The 19446-nt window shown below is 38.5% G+C and overlaps 1 protein-coding gene and 1 long non-coding RNA gene across 7 annotated transcripts in view; one reads left to right on the top strand and one right to left on the bottom strand.

Annotated features, from left to right (window-relative positions):
• Positions 1–19446, bottom strand: part of poglut1 (protein O-glucosyltransferase 1) — a 166363-nt gene that overhangs the window by 103619 nt on the left and 43298 nt on the right. The gene's annotated exons all lie outside the window — the stretch shown is intronic.
• On the top strand, positions 78–16370 carry LOC147799368 (uncharacterized). The gene is made up of 3 exons (XR_015425056.1): positions 78–158; positions 14977–15153; positions 15276–16370. It is a non-coding gene; the product is annotated as an uncharacterized LOC147799368 (long non-coding RNA).

Raw genomic sequence — 19446 nt, 5'->3', positions numbered from 1 at the left:
CAAGAGCCATGTTAATGTAAGCATATGCAGGTACCGGAGGCACTCAACGATAATTACTATTATTACAACACCATTATTGCACCACCGAGCTATGACATGCCATTCCCCAATGTGCTGTCTTCCTGGCCACTGGCCTGCACACTGCTTGCTCTTTTCAGGTAAAATTTCTCCTTTTTTATCTCTGCTATTACTGAGTCGAGAATAATCCAGTATTTGTAAGAAGTTGGGAAATAGAGTATTTAAGTTCAACTTAGTGTAAATTAGAATTCTCTTTCAGTTTCTGGTAAGTCAGAATCAAAGATCACATAAGCGCCGAAGGCGCAAGATAGATAACTCTGCCCAAAAGGTGTAATTAACATGGGTGCCATTTGAGCAAGCACAGTTTACAGTAATGCTTAGGTGCAGGCTCACAAGGTGCACGTGCCTGCCGCGGCGCCTGCATCTGTGCATTAATGTGCATTGCGCAGGTGTATCGCTTGCTCAAATGGCGCCCTTGCGATTACAACATTTTACGTGTATTCCCGGTGAAGTTCGCCATCTTAAGCCGCTACGTGGCGTTATATGATCTTTGGTTATAATGTTCAATGGAGACCCTCTTGCTTTCACATTGAGTAAGTATATTATGTGTGCAAATCAAGGTGCAAATGTACATAAGGTGCCCTAAGTTGGTTATAGAAATTAATTCTCTAGGTCAGTGTGCATGGTTTCTTTGTTAACCACTTGCCGTCTCTTTTAATTTGAAGTTGCATGACAAATCCCCAGGGGAATTCTGTTTTCAAAATTCTTCAGAAATTCATAACTTTATTTACTGGATGTTTCCATCCACATGAATGACTGTCTGGTGGCTACTCTAATCTGACAGACACATCTACTGATGCTTGAGAATTTCAGCCGGGCCTGCTGCCTTGTAAAGAGAGCCCAGATTGTGCAGTGTTATGCAATTTTCTTTTGTTCCTGAAACTGGCCCAGTGCATTGCTGGCATCTTTCAAATGCGGCCAGATTAGCGTGCAGCGGTATTGTATCGATCATTCCTGGAGCGCTTTTTTCCCTAGTCGTACTCTGCTTTCAAAACAATGATAGATTACCTCCACTATTGACAACTGAAAAAAATGTTAGCAATATCCAGCAGCCCGGTCTTTTGTTCCAAGTACAGTCTTTTGTTACAGGGCCCAGCTCCTTTGTCCGATTTCGGGCACCCCAGCTGTGCATATAAAGCCAACATCTATGGTACTGGGCACCCCGGCACAAAGTGGTCAAGTCACTAACACAAATGGGTCATTCCATTAAGTTGGGTAACACCTGGTTATTTGTCTAGGGTCTGAAGACTGTGGAGTAAATCACGTGGCTACTGAAATAATTATCGAGTTAAAGAGCAATGCCAACGGCAGAAAAAACAAGACATCTGGCTTTACACACATGTAGTATGTTCACTTGGATCCCATTATAGACATATATGCTACATAAGCCTAGATTCGGCAATATTTTGGGTTAAAAAACTCATTTTTGAGAGACCCGTCTCTGCCAAGCAACATGGCAAGCTTTCGTGAAAGGAGCATGTTGTAATTGCTTCCTTTACATCTCATGAGTATGGCTTTTCTAGGCTTTTGTCCATGTAGCATCACGGAAATGGTTCTCCAGCTGGTGCATGTATGTACTGAGCTAGTGCAGTCACGTCAATGCACATAATTACACGTAGTATAGTAGCGTGTGCGTAGCTAAAGTTAAACTCGTCAGACAGCAGTTCTACTTCCGACAATATCAGCTCACCAGAGCAACAAGAACCTGATGAGGACAACAAAGAGTATAAAGTCCAAGGCACAGAGCCTTACTGCTTTGAACCCATCGTGCCAATAGGATCCTAACTGGGCTGATGATGGGGCCACCACTGGTGAACAAGGCGGTGAAGTAGACCAAGATCGTTTGATAAATACATCTTGCTAAGTTCAGAGTGAAGGACAAACATGTTTAATGTTTGGTGTTTCGGTCACCGGCCGAAACAGGTATTGTTCTTCTTACGTTTTTTTCTTTTGTTTTTGTTTTTTCTTCATTTTCACATTTTTGCTACTGACATAACACAGGGTCATTCTACACACCACTTTTGGTCCTTACTTTGGGCCAATTTACTTCAAACCCGGCACATTGTTAGACTACTACCGGAGGATGTACGCCGAATCATGACGTCATCATGATGTCATAACCTGATTTATTATAGAATTTGGAGTATTTAATTTTCCCCATATGTTTTGTACAAGTTTTTCAACTGCCAGAATGGCATGCTCTTTGGCCACTCCACAAAAGACCATACAGCATAGATGGCCATAGAGGAATAACGTCAGTTTGGCATCATAATTAGATTTATTATTTAATTTTGAAGATTTAATTTCTCCCATTGACTTTGTACACATTTTGAAACCAACTGACTTTGTACATACATACAAGTGCCGTATTTCCTGGATGTTTGCGCACGTCCGTACGTTGCGCGATCAGCTGATGACCTTTGCGATTGGTCGATGCATGGTCGATGCATAGATGTAAGTGTTGTCGCACAGTCTTATTGTATGATTTCTAGATAATTTGGCTAGAAAGTTGTGAAAAAAATCATTCGAAATATCAAGGGGGATGAACTCCGAGATTTTGTGTTTATGGCCTAGCTCAACCAATTTTTATACTCAACACAAAATCGTCCGTGCATTGACCATTTGCATGGTCTCACATCATCACATGGATTTGTTCGGGACGATATTTCAGACGGGCCCATGTGTTTTCTCAGGACCTCTTGGTACTTCCTGGACCTGAAACTACACCAATTGGGTTAATGGATTTTGCTTGATCGAAGGATTCCAAGGTAATCCCATTAAAGCTCAACTGAAAGCATATTTTATGCCCCGGCACAAGAAATTGCAGGAGTTGACACTGATCCGAATAAGCATGATCACAATGATCGTTAGCAAGGGTGCTTCGAGCCCAACAGCTACACATAGTAAGGCGGGCAAGCTGGGTTTGAAAGCTGGATGGATGAAGTACTATTTGTGATCACTTTTCATCTGTTGCTGCGGACCTTGAACCAGTTGACAGGGAATCACTGCCAGCTTTTCATCCATCTCTTCAGATTCATCCTGTGAACACGTGGGAAACTTTCAAGTTATTACAAAACACAAAAGTCCAAATCATGTGGTACCGATGGTATTTCATCTCGCTTTATAAAACAGTTTGCGCTTGAATAAGTGAACCACTGACTGATGTTATTAATGCATCATACAGACAGCTAACAGTTCCACAGCAGTGGAAAAGTGCAAATGTGGTGCCCATACCAAAGTCCACTCCTGCATCCCTTAACAATCTTTGCCCAATGGCTTTGACGGACGTCTTTGCGAAGGTAGCCAAAAATGGTCGAAAAAAGAGCATGTAGGATTATACTTGGTGCTCAGTTTGTTTTATACCAACAAGCTCTCCAGTCTTGCCATTTAACCACACTTGAGGATCAGAGAATCGAATTGTGCTTAAAATTTTCTATTTCATTATCTTTACCTACCAACCGACTGCATCACTTACTCCCGGCACTGAAACCCAAGAAGTATAACATTAGGAGCAGACATATTAGGCAAAATTTTTTGTGTAGAACAAACAGGTATCATGAATCAGCAATACCCTATCTTACTCAAGTTTTAAAGGAGCACAAGAAAAATAATTCAACGCCCCTTTTTTAATAGTTCTATTTGTAATTATTATTCAAACTATATCTCACTTATAATATTTGTTAAATGATCCAATCATATGTTTTTCAACTAGATGGTTCATTTGTAATTTCAACTGTCCTGCTTAACTATACCTTTTTCGTTTTGTTTGTTATATTGCCAACTACTATGTACAGATGTTGGTTTTTTGGGGGGGGATTGCTGGTGTGTATTTTGTGCCTTTTCATCTTTGTTTGTTGTAATTAACGTAAAGTTCATGTATGAGAATTAATGTTTTGGGGGACAACTCCATATTTATTGTAATTTTTTACACAATTTTTAATGGTTGTTTGTAAATTTAAATGTAAAAACTTTTGTAATTCGGCCTACGGCCATAAAGAAAGTTTTTAAATTAAACCATTTTGAATTGAATTGAATTGAAATGATTCTGGTAGGAAAAAGTATATGTATTACAAAACATTCTCAATTGAAAGTGTTTGTCTGCACTTTCTGGGCCAAGTCTGGACTGTGGTGTTAGGGGAAGAGAGCTCACTCAAATTAGCTCCGAATTTGCACTGACACACATGACATATCCCAAGAAACTTGAACTCTATAAATGGCCTTTTTTAAGATTTTGATATGCTCACCTTAGCTTATGTCCAAATGATGAATGATGAAAAGGGAGATTAACAGTGATTATGTAAGTCCTACATGTTCAGCACAATCCAGTGATCAATTGATTCAGAATGATGGATTTTATCCATCATATTAAAAGCATGTCAAATCAGGATGGAGCACATATGCAATGTATGTAGTGAACATGTGCATGTACAAGTTTTACAATTGCACTGAACATAGACATCAAACTGACTAAAGTCCCTCATGGTGCATGCCGTATTTCATAACTAGTCAGTCTTTTTCACAACTTTCTTAGCTTATGTTCAATGGTCAAATGGAAATTTGATGTGCTGATATTTGTATAACAGTTTGAACATAGTTTTATCATAAAGATAGATCATTAAGACACGTTGTGTTATAGTTGTCATTTAGGAGAATCATACTGTTGCTGCTGATAAGAAGCTCAGAATGTTGTAGATCCTTCCGCTCACTAATCTTCTGGCAGGTAAAATGCTTACTGTAACTTTTGTTATTCGTATTAAGAAATTATGGGCGGCATGTGCATCATATTCCACTTTAATGTATAAACATTTTGATGTACGGAAAGATTCCTCGTAACACGAGACTTCTGTTTAACCCCTTCGCGCCGGGAGACGGAAAGGGGCCCGTAAAAATTGAGATCCTCAGCCTGCTTTTCAGCTATTATTCTCGGCCCACCCTTGAGCCAACATGGTGAAAGAAGGCAGACCCTGGCTCTTGTGTATATGGTAATTGGCCTTTATGAGTAGCCCAGAAATGAAAAGACCGAATTTGCATCATAAACACCAGCTGCTTCATAATAGTCCCAACTTTGAAAAGAGGCAACGGGAATGTGGAAGCGTGAGTAGAGCCGCATGCCACCGAACAATGAGCCTTTTCACTGTGTAATTCAAAGCGTGCAGAGCACGCAGGGCCACAAACCGAGAATTTGCGGTTTGGCAGGTGGTCTTTGTGGCCAAGCGAGGCTGGAATTCTTCGAGTCTGCTTTCGGAAAAAAATTCCCGTTGTCAAGGGGTTAACAGACACATATTTAGTATAGTAGACATAAGTCATCGACGGTTAAGAGATGTGTTTAAGCACATGCTGCCATCCTCTGAAATGCACACAGTTTTATATGTAGACTGTACTGTTCTCCACACATTAAAATTTTTGTAGGAGTGGTTACCCATTTTTCCAATGATTGCGCATTTGCAGAAGTGAATAACTTCACAAATATAATACATACAGTCGACTCTGGTTATTACAAAATCGGCTATAATGAAATTCCAGTTATAACAAACACAAGTCTGCGGTCCCGGCGAAAACTTGCACATCTCTATGGGGAAAAAATCTGTTACAGCAAAATCGCATTGCATGAAATTCCTGTTAAAACAAATGGTTTTTGTGACTCCGTTGCCTTAATAACCATTGTTGATGTGGCAGAGCCAGAAATGTTTATGTTATTAACCACTACCAGCAGGGAACTCCGAAATCGGAGCCGTATGGTTTATATGTGTGGCCGGGGTCTCCGAACTAGGACAAAGGAAACAGGGCCCTGTAACAAAAGACCGTACTCCGAACAAAAGACCAGGCTGCTGGGCATTACCGGCATTTTTCACTCTCAAAAGTGGTGATAAGTACTTTCTTTTCAGTGTTTTTATTACTGCTCTTACTACTACTAATAAAAACGGGGTTCTTACATGTACATGTCTATTGCATTTTTAACTAAGATCAGTGTGCTTTCCATTATTACCCTGTTCAATCAATTTTTTAAGCGGTCGATTTATGTTACTTTTTTTTTCTTCTTACTTTACAGTTCGGTTGAGTCAGCAGTACTTAATAAAGGATACATTTGAACATACCTTGTATTTGCTTCTGAACCTAACTTTGTTTACTTTTTAAATTGTTCTGTTGTTTCGTTGGATTTCATTTTCTTTACGTTGAAGTGAGGTTTTGGATGATTTTTGAAGGAAAATATTAAACTTGTTTATAGATTGGTTCCTACAGCCAAGGTTTATTACATTTAAACCTATTTTAAGGAAACTAGACAGTTCTTTGATAATAACACATGACAGTTATGTAATGGCTGCTGTAACGTTGACTATGACAGTACTTTGAATTTTCAGATGAACTCCAAAAAGATGTATGATACATTGGGACCAGTTTTGTGGGGTGAGGTTGCTGGTTGTTTGGGTTTCCTTTTGTTCGTTTGTTTTTACATGCAAATAATAGTTGACAGAAAACGATGTTATGGTTGTTTACACATGTACATGTATATATCCACTAGGTCATGGTGACAAAACAACCAGTAACTGTCAGGACATCTCAGTGTGAGTGCAAAGCAGGTAATGGCCATTGCAGCCACAGCATTGGATTACTGTATCTACTAAGTCATTTTCTGAAAATGGGATTAAAGGCTGTGCCTCCTATTCAGAGCAAGACGTTCTTTACCAGAAACTTGGCATATTCCACATACATGTAGGACAGAGGGCTTGGCTCCCAAGCAGGTTGACACTCTCCAAATAAACAAAGTAAAACCTGAGTGCAAGGCCACCAAAAGAATACAAGTGTCAGAAGGAATTCTCCCTAAGGTATACTGTCCTGTGCCACAGCCAATACCTAGTGCTACTTTTACCTCATAACTTGTTCAACAACTTAGTATCATTCACAGTGATGCACAGATATTGAAGGTGCTACCAGCCACCCCAGGTCCTCCTTCCTGTGCATCAAAGTTCGGACCTGTGCCTCAGGGGTCAGTTTTATCCTACCAACAGAGGGTCAACAACACTACTAGAAATATCATGAACTATTCTCTTCATTCAACATTTCCTAACTTTCCAATTCCCAACCAACCAGCAACTTACCATGCTGTACTTCAGCATGCTGAGCAGGACATGTTCTTAGGCCTTCATGTAACACCTGCAATTGCAAAAGAGCTCCGGGCTGAAACCCGACAACAGAGTCACAACAAAACCTTGCATGATGTTCGTAAACACAGACTCACTTCATCAGTCTTCAAACAAGTCTGCTACAGAAAAGCTGACCATGAACAGCTTGCAACCAGAATGCTGGAAAAATGTAACATTCAAATATCAGCCATGAAATTTGGCATCGAACACAAGCCAGAAGCTGCCAAGCTGTACTCAGATATAACAGGGAACAATGTGTATTTATGTGGTTTTGTTGTAAATCCCTCTGCCCCTGGTCTTGGAACATCTCGTAACCACAAAGTCTTTGACCCAAATGCCACGCCTCCCTTTGGTTAGTTAGAAATTAAATGCCCCGACAAAGAAAACTTCAGTGAATGTCCATACTTAAGAAAAGCCAATAATGGAACTTACAGACTGAAAACTAGTCACCAATATTACTTTCAAATTATGAGACAAATGGCATTGACTGGCATACAGTGGCGTGATTTTTTGGTAAAATGCAGGAAAGAATAACATCTAGAGCATGGTAGTTATGACAGTAGTCAATGGATTTCCATGAAAGCTGCATTAGATATTTTTTTCTTCACGTACTATCTCCCAGAGGTTTGCAGCCAGTATTAAATTTGATATCTCCACAAGGAATACATATGTTGGTTTTGAACTTTACCAGGCCAAATCAAAAATTAGATTTGATCTCCACATTACACTTTCAATTCCTGCTCATCAGACCTGAAAAAACATCAGGAAAAAACACATTCCATAGTAATATGCCAATTTTTACACTGAAGCCTGTGGTGCTTTGTGCCTCCCCCGTTTGTCCACAGAATTTACAGCAGTGCTTATGGGAATGCAGCTTTTGTCAATGAATTTCCAATCATACAAAGGGAGATTTAGATTAGATTGTTTTATTACTTTATACATTGGTTTATTATAGCCAGTATTATACATGTACCCTATGAGCCTGTATGAAGGCATGAAATAATGTATATAAATGTAGTGAGTCTGTGTCCCTGATACAGTGTACAATACATTCGTCTAAGGGGCCAAGTGCTACAACTGTACTTGGAAGATACAAGACATTTTCTGTGTTCCATTGACACAAGTAAAACCTTTTTATCTGAAGGCAAACTTGGACTATGCTGAAATGTCAAGCTTAAATGTCACAACTAACTTTGAATTACACTACCAAATAAAATGGAGTCATAATTGCGATCATTGTCTATCATGTGATGAACTGGGTTCTGGTATTTATATTTGTCAGTTTTATGAACATGTCAAATCAAAAAGGTATGTACGAGTACACTCTTAAAGCTGAACAGAAGTACTGAAAACAAAGGTCCACAGAAATTGGTTAAGATAGCGCAAACTGTCCAGATCTGATTGACAGAAGCTGCTAAAGACAAAGGTATGATGCCATCAGACAAATGATATTCCTTGATTCGTCTTACTGCCCTCTCTACATGGATTCTCAGTCTTGCTGTCTCATGTGTTTTTGACACCTCATTTGCAGTGAATTTTCCTTTCTGTCCTAAAAAGGGGAATGATCAATGACACTTGTTTAGAATTGAGTAATTCTTCAATGAGAAAACCTTTGTCTGCCATAACATGGTCAAATGGTTCAAGTAATTCCAATATCCCTGACCTTACAGTAATTTCCTTGTCTGATGTTGAACCTGTAAACAGTGAACTGACAAATGACACAGCACCATATGGTGTGATTCCTACCAAACCTTTGAAGGTTGTATGGCTTTTTTAATTTGAGTAGATTTCCGAATTCAGAACTTTTGAAGTTGGTGTTTGCACTTTAATTTCTGTGCAATCCAAGATGACTCTACACATGGCAAAAGTCACCTTAAAGCAGTGCGGCATATTTTGGTCTACAGTTTTTCAAGAAGGCCAAATCTCTAGGCTTCCAAGCATCACATACAAATAATTTGCCCAAGTTATCAGAAGCTTGCTAACTGAAGATTGCGACACACCAAATCTAAGCCCAAGGTTTTTTTCATGAAAGCCTTGCCTTATTCTACAGAGATACCGGTACATGAAAAACAGGTCAATACCTGACAGGGATGTGTCGCTGAAAACCCCAATTCTAAGACGATCAATATTTGTAGAATGCCTTCGCATTTGTGTCCATCTGATAATTGATGATGCCGTTGGCTGCAGAGCTGTAAATACGCATTTCAGCGTCTCATACATGTAGTTTTTGAATCCAGTGTAAAAAGCAATGGTTTGAGGATCTGATGAAAACCTGTCAAGGAAGAAAGTTTTCCCTTCAGTTCTTGAACCTGTTGCTGAAGTCTTTCAATTTCTAACTGGGCAGCTTCCAACTTGCCTCTTGTGACAATGGGGGAGAGCTGTAGTCATGGTCAGCCGAGACCGCCGGTGTCACTTGAACTTCTACAGGGTTTGCTGAATCTTCTTTGGAGGTACAACGATCGGTTGAGGCTCCAGTCAAAGTGAATTCCCTGTAATATGTTAACCCCTTTGCGCCGGGACGCGTTAACACACCCCGTAAAAATTGAGATCCTCAGCCTGCTTTTCGGCTATTGTTCTCGGCCCACCCTCGAGCCAACATGGTGAAAGAAGGCAGACCCTGGCTCTTGTGTATATGGTAATTGGCCTTTATGAGTAGCCCAGAAATGAAAAGACCGAATTTGCATCATAATCACCAGCTTCACAATAGTCCCCACTTTGAAAAGAGGCAATGGGAACGTGGAAGCTTGAGTAGAGCCGCATGCCACCAAACAATGAGCTTTTTCACTGTGTAATTCAAAGCGTGCAGAGCACACTGGGCCACAAACCAAGATTTGCAGTTTGGCAGGTGGCCTTCATGGCCAAGCGAGGCTGGAGATCTTGGAGTTGGCTTTCGGAAGGAAATTCCCGTCAAGAAGGGGTTAAAAAACACTTTTCATAACAAGTATTTCAAAGCACAGTACAATATAGACATTAAAACAATAAAATAAAAACATACACAATCATATCTAAATATTAAAATTAGTTAAAATACTCATCAAAAAGGAAGGTTTTTAAAACCATCATTCGATAGAAACTGATACACTGAAACAGGCAGATTATTCCATAATTGAGGCGCGCAAAACAAAAAAGCTCGATCACTAAACTGGTAACTCTCTCCACTGGTTGGTAGAGCTGAATTTTGCTGGCTGACCTTGAGCACGACTCTCGATTAATTACTCGAATGTTAACGAGATCTTTCAGGTACATCAGCTTTACCATTCAAATTTTTCAAAACCGAGCACAAAAGTTTAAATTTACACCTCTGCTTTATTGGCAACCAATGTAAAGCTCGCAAAACAGATATAATATGATCACATTTATCATAACCATTCGAGCCGCCGAATTTTGAATAAGTTGTATTTTTATAGATTATGATCAGAAATTCCAAACAGTAAGCCATTGCAATAATCAAGTCGCGACGTAACAAAGGCATGTAACAATTTTTCAGTCGAAGCTTGGTCAAGCAAATGCCAAATTTTATCAATTCTCAATAAAGCATGAGATGCAGACCTGCATAACTTTGCCACATGAGGCGACATGGTGTTTGCCTTGTCAAAAGTCACTCCTGGATCACAAATACTATCAGAAAGAGAATTGTCAACACCACCCAGCCGTATATCACGTGGGAGTGGTGTGGCAGCTGACCAAACTTAAATGAAAACTTCAGTCTGTCCTTCATTCAAAACAAGCTTACTGTCTCTCATCCACAGACGAACGTCTTCAATACAATTCTCTATCTGCCTCATTGGCACCCCTGCATGACCGCACTTAACATACAGCTGGATGTCATCAGCATACATAATATAATCCAAACCATGCTCATCAATAATGTCTGCTGAGGAGTAATGTAGAGACTAAACAAAATTAGCCTAAGGACACAGCCTTGTGGAACCCCACATTCCAGTGGTCATGCCTCAGACACCATTGATCGAACACTATTGGGTGCAGACCACTAATTCAAGTGAGAATTTCTGGCCAGCTCATTAGCATTAAAAGTGCCCCCCACAGTATCTTTTGAAAAAGGAGATTGATTGGCTCCCAAAACAGTGAGATTGTGTAAATCGTTGCCAGGATCAACTCCCTGGGTCTTTGAGCTTTCACATGAGAGCAGAAGGGCTAAAAACTACGGTTGAAAAATGGTCCTAAGTGCCCGAGAAAGTCGAGGGTTGCCACTTGGAAAATGGCTGCAATCAGACTTCGAAAAAATCACTTTTGGGGGGTAATTTTGTTTTGTGGGAATAATTAAAAATGTAATTGGTTAAGCCACAAAAAATTGAAAAGAAACTGAAAGATAAGTGACCAGACAAGAATTTCATTTGTGTTTCAGAAATCTCAGGGATGTTGGTGTGCATGCTATTGGGCCCTGAACGGTGCTGATTTTACACTGTTTTCAATGGGGCTTGAATTAGTGGACTGGACCCCTATTACACAGATACGACGACAACCATTTAATCACTGAACCCTAAATGTTGAGCCTCTTACGCAACCTATGAATTAAAAGCTGAAAGATCCAAAGAATTTAAAACACATCAGACTGTCTAGCAAGAGAGCACAACACATCATTCTGAACTTTGACAAGGACAGTTTCCGTGCTTGTAACCCTCCCGGTAGGCAGATTGACATTTACAGAACAATTTATTTTGAGTTAGATACATGTATTCAACTGTAATAAAGCCAACTTTTCAATAAGTTTCGAGACAAATGGCAAAGACAAGACAGGCTGATAATTTTTGAAAACTTTATTATCAAGCCCGCGTTTCTTCAACAATGAACGGACATTAGCATTCTTACAAAATGTAGAAAAATACCAGTATTAAATGATGAATTAATTACACCAGTCAACAAAGGAGCAACAAGATCCACACATTGTTTTACTTGATACGTTGGCATAGGATCAAGTTGACAAGATTTAGCTGGAAAATGATTGATCATTGATATAACTGTATCCTCAGAAATTGTTTCAAAACCGGCAAATGAACATGACTTTAATCCTGAAATATCATTCAGTTTAATGTCACGAAGATTCTTAGAAAGATTGATTATTTTCTTTCTAAAAGCTTTGCAAAAACATCTGGTAGCAATTTAATATCGATATTATCAGGTATGACAGATGCTAATGCTCTCTTAATACCACTGATCTCAATGACAACGCGGAACAATGTTTTAGTGTCTGCACCCTCAATGCGACACCTATGATAAGAGGCATGAGCAGCCGTCAGGCATGTTGCATAAGCATTGCAAATGGAAAGGTAAGCTTTATGGTCTTCAGCTCGTCTCTATTTAATCCACATCCATCACAGAAGCCAGTAAAGCATTTTACCTGTCTAGAGGTTCTGGTTGATCATTTACTGATATATTCATGCTTGACTATAGTTAGTGTAGTCAACAGTTCACAATGAAGCAAGTCATCATCAACACTAGTCAACTTCCTAAAAGTTTGAATCTGTGAATGCGGCAGTGGCCTTTCAGAGGATGTTCTAAAATGAATCGCAGAATGACAACAAACTGATCAGCTTCCCTTGTGATAATCTAATCCAACGTATGACCTTTCTCATGGGTTGAAGTTGTAACATGCTGAATTAACCCCATGGAGAAAAGCGAATTCCTATATTTTAAAGCGTCAAGATCATCGAAGTGGATATTAAAATCTCCAACAATCAATAAACGACCTTTAGAGTATATTATATCCTGCAGAAGTTCAGCGAACTCTTCAATAAAATTCTGAATTGTAAACTTCCATTTCAGTGAATAAAGCGGACGATACACTACCAGAAGGTGTATTGTCACTGATGACGAAATTTGAACACGGGCGTCAAAAATCTCAAAGCTTTTGAAATTAAATATAGAGTTCATCATAATCTTAAGGTTTGACCTTAACATCACAGCAATACCATCTCCCTTCTGCTTACCGCATGGTATCTGAAAAATACAGTAGCCACTGATAGTTGATGAAAGACTTTGTATCGAAAGTATCGTCCCATTCACTGAACCACGTCTCAGTTAGTACAAAAATGTCAGTCCTGTTTTCAAACAATGATGTGGCAACAAATTGTAGTTTCCCACCCACTGAGCATGCATTCCACAATGAAACAGCAACATTCCGCGATGAAGAGACATTAACTCGTTCGATGACTGTAACGTTGGAAACACTTCTTAAAGTCATTTCTCACGGTGTCCTTTGGCGGAACAAGGTGTAACAATAACCGGTACGTGAGATGGCAATTCCAGCTCCCCGTCGATTTGCCGGTGCAAGTACCAACAATATGATCCATAAAACATCAATGACGGCGACACAAAACAAGGGAGAATAAACCCCCCAAAAAACAGCTGTCAGAGAGTCCCTACTCGCGATTTTTTTGGGTGCCATTTTAGCTCCTGAGATGTTCATAAGACCTAGAACAGTTGGTGACTTACAGTGTTCACATAAGTCAAATATTTAATAACAAAAGGGAAATGGGATACATGTACATCACTGCAAATTACACTGATCAGAAGTCACTGTCAGAGTTGGTACTTTCATTGAGATCTGATGAATGTTCTGCACACCCAGCAGGCATGGCTTCTTAAGACATGGCACAATGGTTTAAGACCAGACATTCAGTCTGATTTATGTTTTTCAATTTTCAATAAAAACCTCTTCATTAGAGTCTGAAAATCAATTTTATGTGTTCTGTTTCTGAGATATGACAGTTTCAATGTATAAGCTAACCCGAGTAGAAAATAAAACGATTCACATTTTGTTTCAATGTACAATATCTGCCACGGCAAATAAAATTTCATTTAAATATAAAAATATTGCTTTTTTATGTTGCCTAGATGTACCCCTTCGAATGGTGTAGAGTATGATATGGGTTGATTCTTGGCTGATACGGTAACATAACATTGAAAAAAGTCAACTAAAATAGCACAAAATACATCTGTTTAAAAATATTTATGATAACAAATTTGGAAGAGTACCTTCTAGCACCCATGGTAGAATGCCACAAATTTGTAACATATCAAGAGAGTAAATATCCCTTGTCAAGATAGAATCACGGTAAATTCGCGGAAATGCCCGTTACACACACTAGAAATATTGCCGATCGCGTGCGAACGAGCGCCCTCCGTTGACATGAATAGTTTGTGCAATTCAGCAACACGTGCCCATACATTTTTCTCTCCAATCCCACGTAGTTTGTACGATGTCATCACATTTGAATACTTAAGTACTGAAGCCAGTAACATTTTCGACGAAGTGAAATCTTTTTAGTTGTGCTTTATTTGCCCATCTGCGATGAAATATCTTGCCACTGGTTGCATGGAATGTGAGATACATTGTTGAGGAAAAGTCTTGCCAAAAAAATTAACGAACAAAGTTCTATTTTTTTGTAAACTTAACCAGGATGGCGCACAGTATGCAAACACAGAAAGAAAAGGGTAAACACTGTTTTAGCCAACCAGACGTTTCCTCAGAGGAAGCCAGATACACAGGTACTTTCATCTTGGACTGATTTTTGTCCAGTCAAAAAACCAAAAAAACAACTAACTGACAAAAGGTAACTGAGCTGTCATGTAGAGCAGACATCAATGGCTTTATTGTATCTCAGTTGAGCTTTATTTCCCGGAACTTTTCCAACCTGAAACAAACCAACGGGTAGCCAAAAGACTCCTTATAAGAACCCCTCAATTTGCAAGGCTACATGTACATATTTCACATTTTTCTGTTTTCAATGACCAGGAAAATGAAACTCTTTAACGATGAGATCTGGAATAAATGCCTAAAGACAGGATGGATCGGGCACTACAAGAGGCCAGACTGTAATCGTAGATGGAGAAATTATAGCAGACTACAGGCTGAAGGGAAAGTTCACGGAACTCTACATTTCCAAGCAACTAAAAGCACTGAGGGAGAAATGTATGAAATTGCACAAATCTCTGCCCCTTAGCATTCAAGAAATTTTCTTTGATGAATCATTTTTAATTTTTAAGAAAGAGCCATCTCCAAAACAAATGACACATTATCAATTACTGTTGCAGAAGTTTGTCCAAAAAGGCTGAAGCTGATGTTCGCACTAATCCGAGAATTAATCCCCTAGATGAAGTGGGGCCTCGCAAACGGACGCGACATTAGATGAGATGCGAGTAGAAGCTGTTGAAAATGGAGTATCCCAAATTCAGTTACTTTGTTTTATATGACATAAAGAGAAAAACTGTTGATGTTGGTATGAGGCTATTTACAGATGATTTCCACAATTAATTTAACTTTTTTGCATTATCCCTACTATTTCCACTTTTGGGAATCTATGAGTTGGTTTTTCTTTAATTTATTTTTTGTAATAATATTTTGTGGAATAGTGAATAAATCAAATCAAATCAACCCATTAAATTACTTCCTTCGATAAGGTAAAATAAACCCCAGCAGGTATTCCATTTATTTCACAATTTATTTTAGAATTTAACTGGCTTTTAAACTGGGGTACGAAACCAACATACATAAAATAAAAAAGCACCGATAAAAAAATGCTTGTACAAATCACTGAAACCTTTGTTTAGTCCTTATTTAACCCCAAATCAACAACAAAGATTGTTTTGATACGACACCGGTACAGCACAACAAACAGTGCAAATGTTTATGCAAACACAACAAAAGAGGGTGTTATGCATAAGTAGCGCCCTCTTTCAGATTTTGCTCCTGTTTTGGACCATTTTGGTGAATTCTCCAGTTTAATTCTTTTCAACCTAGTTTTCTGTATTTGGAGATGATTTTCAAACATGTTTGATATAGTTTTAGGAATTTTGACCCTTCATTGTCCCAATATAGCTATGCGATGACTTCGTAGAGAGAAGACGTGTTTTGTAAGAGCTCCGCTTCCTTAGTCCGCTTTTTTTTCAACCAATCAGAGTCTACATTGAGGTCTACACTGAGGTGAACTCTCTTGTATTATTTAGAAATTGTAGACCCGAAGGCACACAGATATGGTTATATTTGGCCATTTGTGTAATGTCAACTACACCATGCCTCCAAAGAAGCAGTCGTCCCATGATGTCCTTACAATTGACCCTACAGTTCTGTCTGCTGCCCTCGTCAAGGCTTTTAAATCTAAGAGCCTAATTGATGCCCTAGTTCCAGCACCTACGGAAGCCATAACTGATGCCGTTAGTGAAGACATCCATGAAGCAATGCAGCTAGAATTCGTCAAGCGGGATGAAAAACTCAATCAACTTAGTTCGAAAGTCAGCCATCTTGAACATCGATTGGATGAATTCGAACAACACTCAAGGCATAAACTGTTACTTGTGTATGGCATTCCTGAGGAAGGACATGAGAACACGGACAAAAAGGTCATTGAAATGGCAAAACAGCACCTTAATGTTGACATATCAGCCACTGCCATCGACCGCACCCATCGCCTTGGCGCAAAGATGGACCGGACAGGGGATCGCGTACACGGCCAATTATTGTCAGATTTAACAGCTATAATATCTGGGCAGTCTTCTACGTGTGAGAGCTGGCTTCAAGGGACAGAATATCTTCGTACGCAAAAGCTTGACTCCTGAAAGGCAGGGATGGCTGAAACAGGCAAGAAACCATCCCTCGTCCGTGTGGGCTTATACCCAGGATGGCAGAATTGAAGTCAAGATGAAGAATAATGCTAAGCTGATCATGAATAGTGAGAACAATCTCAAGAAACTAGGTAAACTAAGGTGAATAAACCAGCCTCTGCGAGTTTTGAAACATCTTGCTGTTGAAGTATTGCCTCTACAAATTATTGAGGATGTTATTTACAATTATGTCCCTACTTAGTCATTCATTAGTTGTGTTTTATTGTTGTGTGTACATGTTGCGTCTTGTTATGAGTTTGTGTAGTACTGAGACCAGGATATACATGTTTATCAAATTCATTTTCATATCTATATTACAGAATGGTCTTATAGATGGATGACAATACACTGGTAGTTGATTCCAACTTAGATCTTGATATTAACCTAGATATTCCTGATATTGCTTGTGAGTACTATAATCAAGATCAATTTTTGGATAATTTTTCTCATCCGGATTATTTAAATGTTTGCATAATAATGCCCGAAGTTTGATCAGCAACATCTCTGATGTCCAGTAGAATCTTAATATCTTGGGTGATGATTATTAGTGTTTCTGAAACGGGGTTGAAGTATATTGATGATCCCTTGGTTAAACTTGACAGTTATGCCATGGAGGGATTTGTAGAAAACATAAACAGGGTTTATGTAAAAATGTTTATGTTGGGGTTATGGCTGTTTGTCAAAATTAATCTCACCGATAAGATACGCCAGGATTTTCATCCAAATCCTGAAGACTTTGAGTCGTGTTTTGTTGAAATTGAAAAATCTGCTCCAGGAAATATCACAGTTGAAATCGTGTATAAACCCCCAGATGCTTCTTGTTCCAATTTTATTGATTTATTTAATGATATACTAGCCAAACTACAAGACAACAGAAAACAGGTGTATATTTTGAGTGATTTCAACATCAATTTACTACTTCACGATAAAAGTAGTAGTGTTAAAGATTTTATGAATGTATTGCCATCCAATTTTTTTCCCAGCTAATCAACAAACCTACTAGAATTACATTCGATACTGCTACGCTCCTTGATAACATTTTTACGAACGAGTTTTCAGATCACAAAAGTGGTATTTTACTTACTGATATAAGTGACCATCTTCCTGTGTTTGCAGTTATGAATTATCATTCCCACAAAGATCCCATTTAATTTGAATATGTTCAGACGTGACTTCAGCGACACTAATATTCAGCATTTTATTCAGGATCTGTTGGATATTAATATGGATTTCATCTCTAATTTTGATAGTGTTAATGATTCTTATTCACATTTTCTAGAACATGTTCTTTGTTTTTGTAACAAACATTTTCCTGAGAAAGAAACTAATACTCACATCAATAGGGACAAGTCACCTTGGTTGACTGAAGGAATTTATAACTGTATTCGAAGGAAAAACCATCTGTATAAGAAATATCTTGAAAACCCTACAGAGCATACTAAGTACGTGTAAACGCAGTATACAAATATCCTTACTAGTTTGATTAAACGTGTTAAGAAGAATTTTCTACACCGCAAATTTGACAGTGAAAAGAATAATATTAAGGGCATCTGGAAACTTGTAAATTCATTATTAAATAAATCCAGGTCCCACAATAATCCATGTTACTTTGTAAATAATGGTGAAAATATTGAGGATCCACATAGTGTTGTTAACCACTTTAATGAATACTTTGTAAACACTGGAAACAGGATAGTTAGCAACCTCCCATTGTCTGATTGTTCTTATCATTCCTTCCTTAGAGACAAGTGCTCTCATTCTTTATTTTTGAAACCTGTTACAGAGGTAGAAATTGTGAATGGGATCAACAAGTTTCCTGATGGTAAAGCCCCAGGTTAGGATGGTTTGAGTTCTTTTGTTGTTAAAAGGGCTAGGAATGCTTTGGCTTTGCCACTTGCTATGCTTTTTAATAAATCAATTTCTGAGGGAGTCTTTCTTGACGAATTGAAACTTGGTAAAGTGGTTCCCATACATAAAGGTGGTAGTAGGCACGAGTTCACTAATTATAGACCTATTACTATTTTACCTGTTTTTTCCAAAGTATTTGAAAAACTTGTGTTCAGTTGTGTGATTGCTTTTATTAATACATTTAATACATATAAGTATGGCATCTTATCTCAATCCCAATATGGTTTTAGAGCAAATCATTCAAAGGAGTTGGCTGTACTCGATGTGTTAAGTAAAATCATTGATGCTTTTGAGAACAAGCAGTTTTCTATTGGTATTTTTCTGGACCTATCAAAGGCCTTCAACACTGTTAATTATGATATTCTGCTATATAAATTAGAACCTTTTGGTGTTTGCCGGTTGGCCTTGGACTGGTTCAGAAGTTATGTATCAAATAGAAGGCATTTTTTTTCTTATAATTTCCATCATTCATTAGAACAGTCCATCACTTGGGGAGTCCCTCAAGGAAGTGTGCAAGGTCCATTATTATTTATTATCTATATCAATGATGTATGTAGAACTTCTGATAGCATGTCCTTTTGTTTATTTGCGGATGGCACTAATTTAATCTATAATCATCAAAATGTGGATACAGATACCCAAAATATTAATGTTGAACTTGTTAAAATAAGTAGATACACGTAGCTTATTTCGAACA

This window comes from Acanthaster planci, linkage group LG04 (genome assembly GCF_054643075.1).
Source record: "Acanthaster planci isolate LZ-2023a linkage group LG04, COTS_SCS, whole genome shotgun sequence".
NCBI lineage: Eukaryota > Metazoa > Echinodermata > Asteroidea > Valvatida > Acanthasteridae > Acanthaster > Acanthaster planci.
This window is presented reverse-complemented; position numbering and strand designations above follow the sequence as displayed.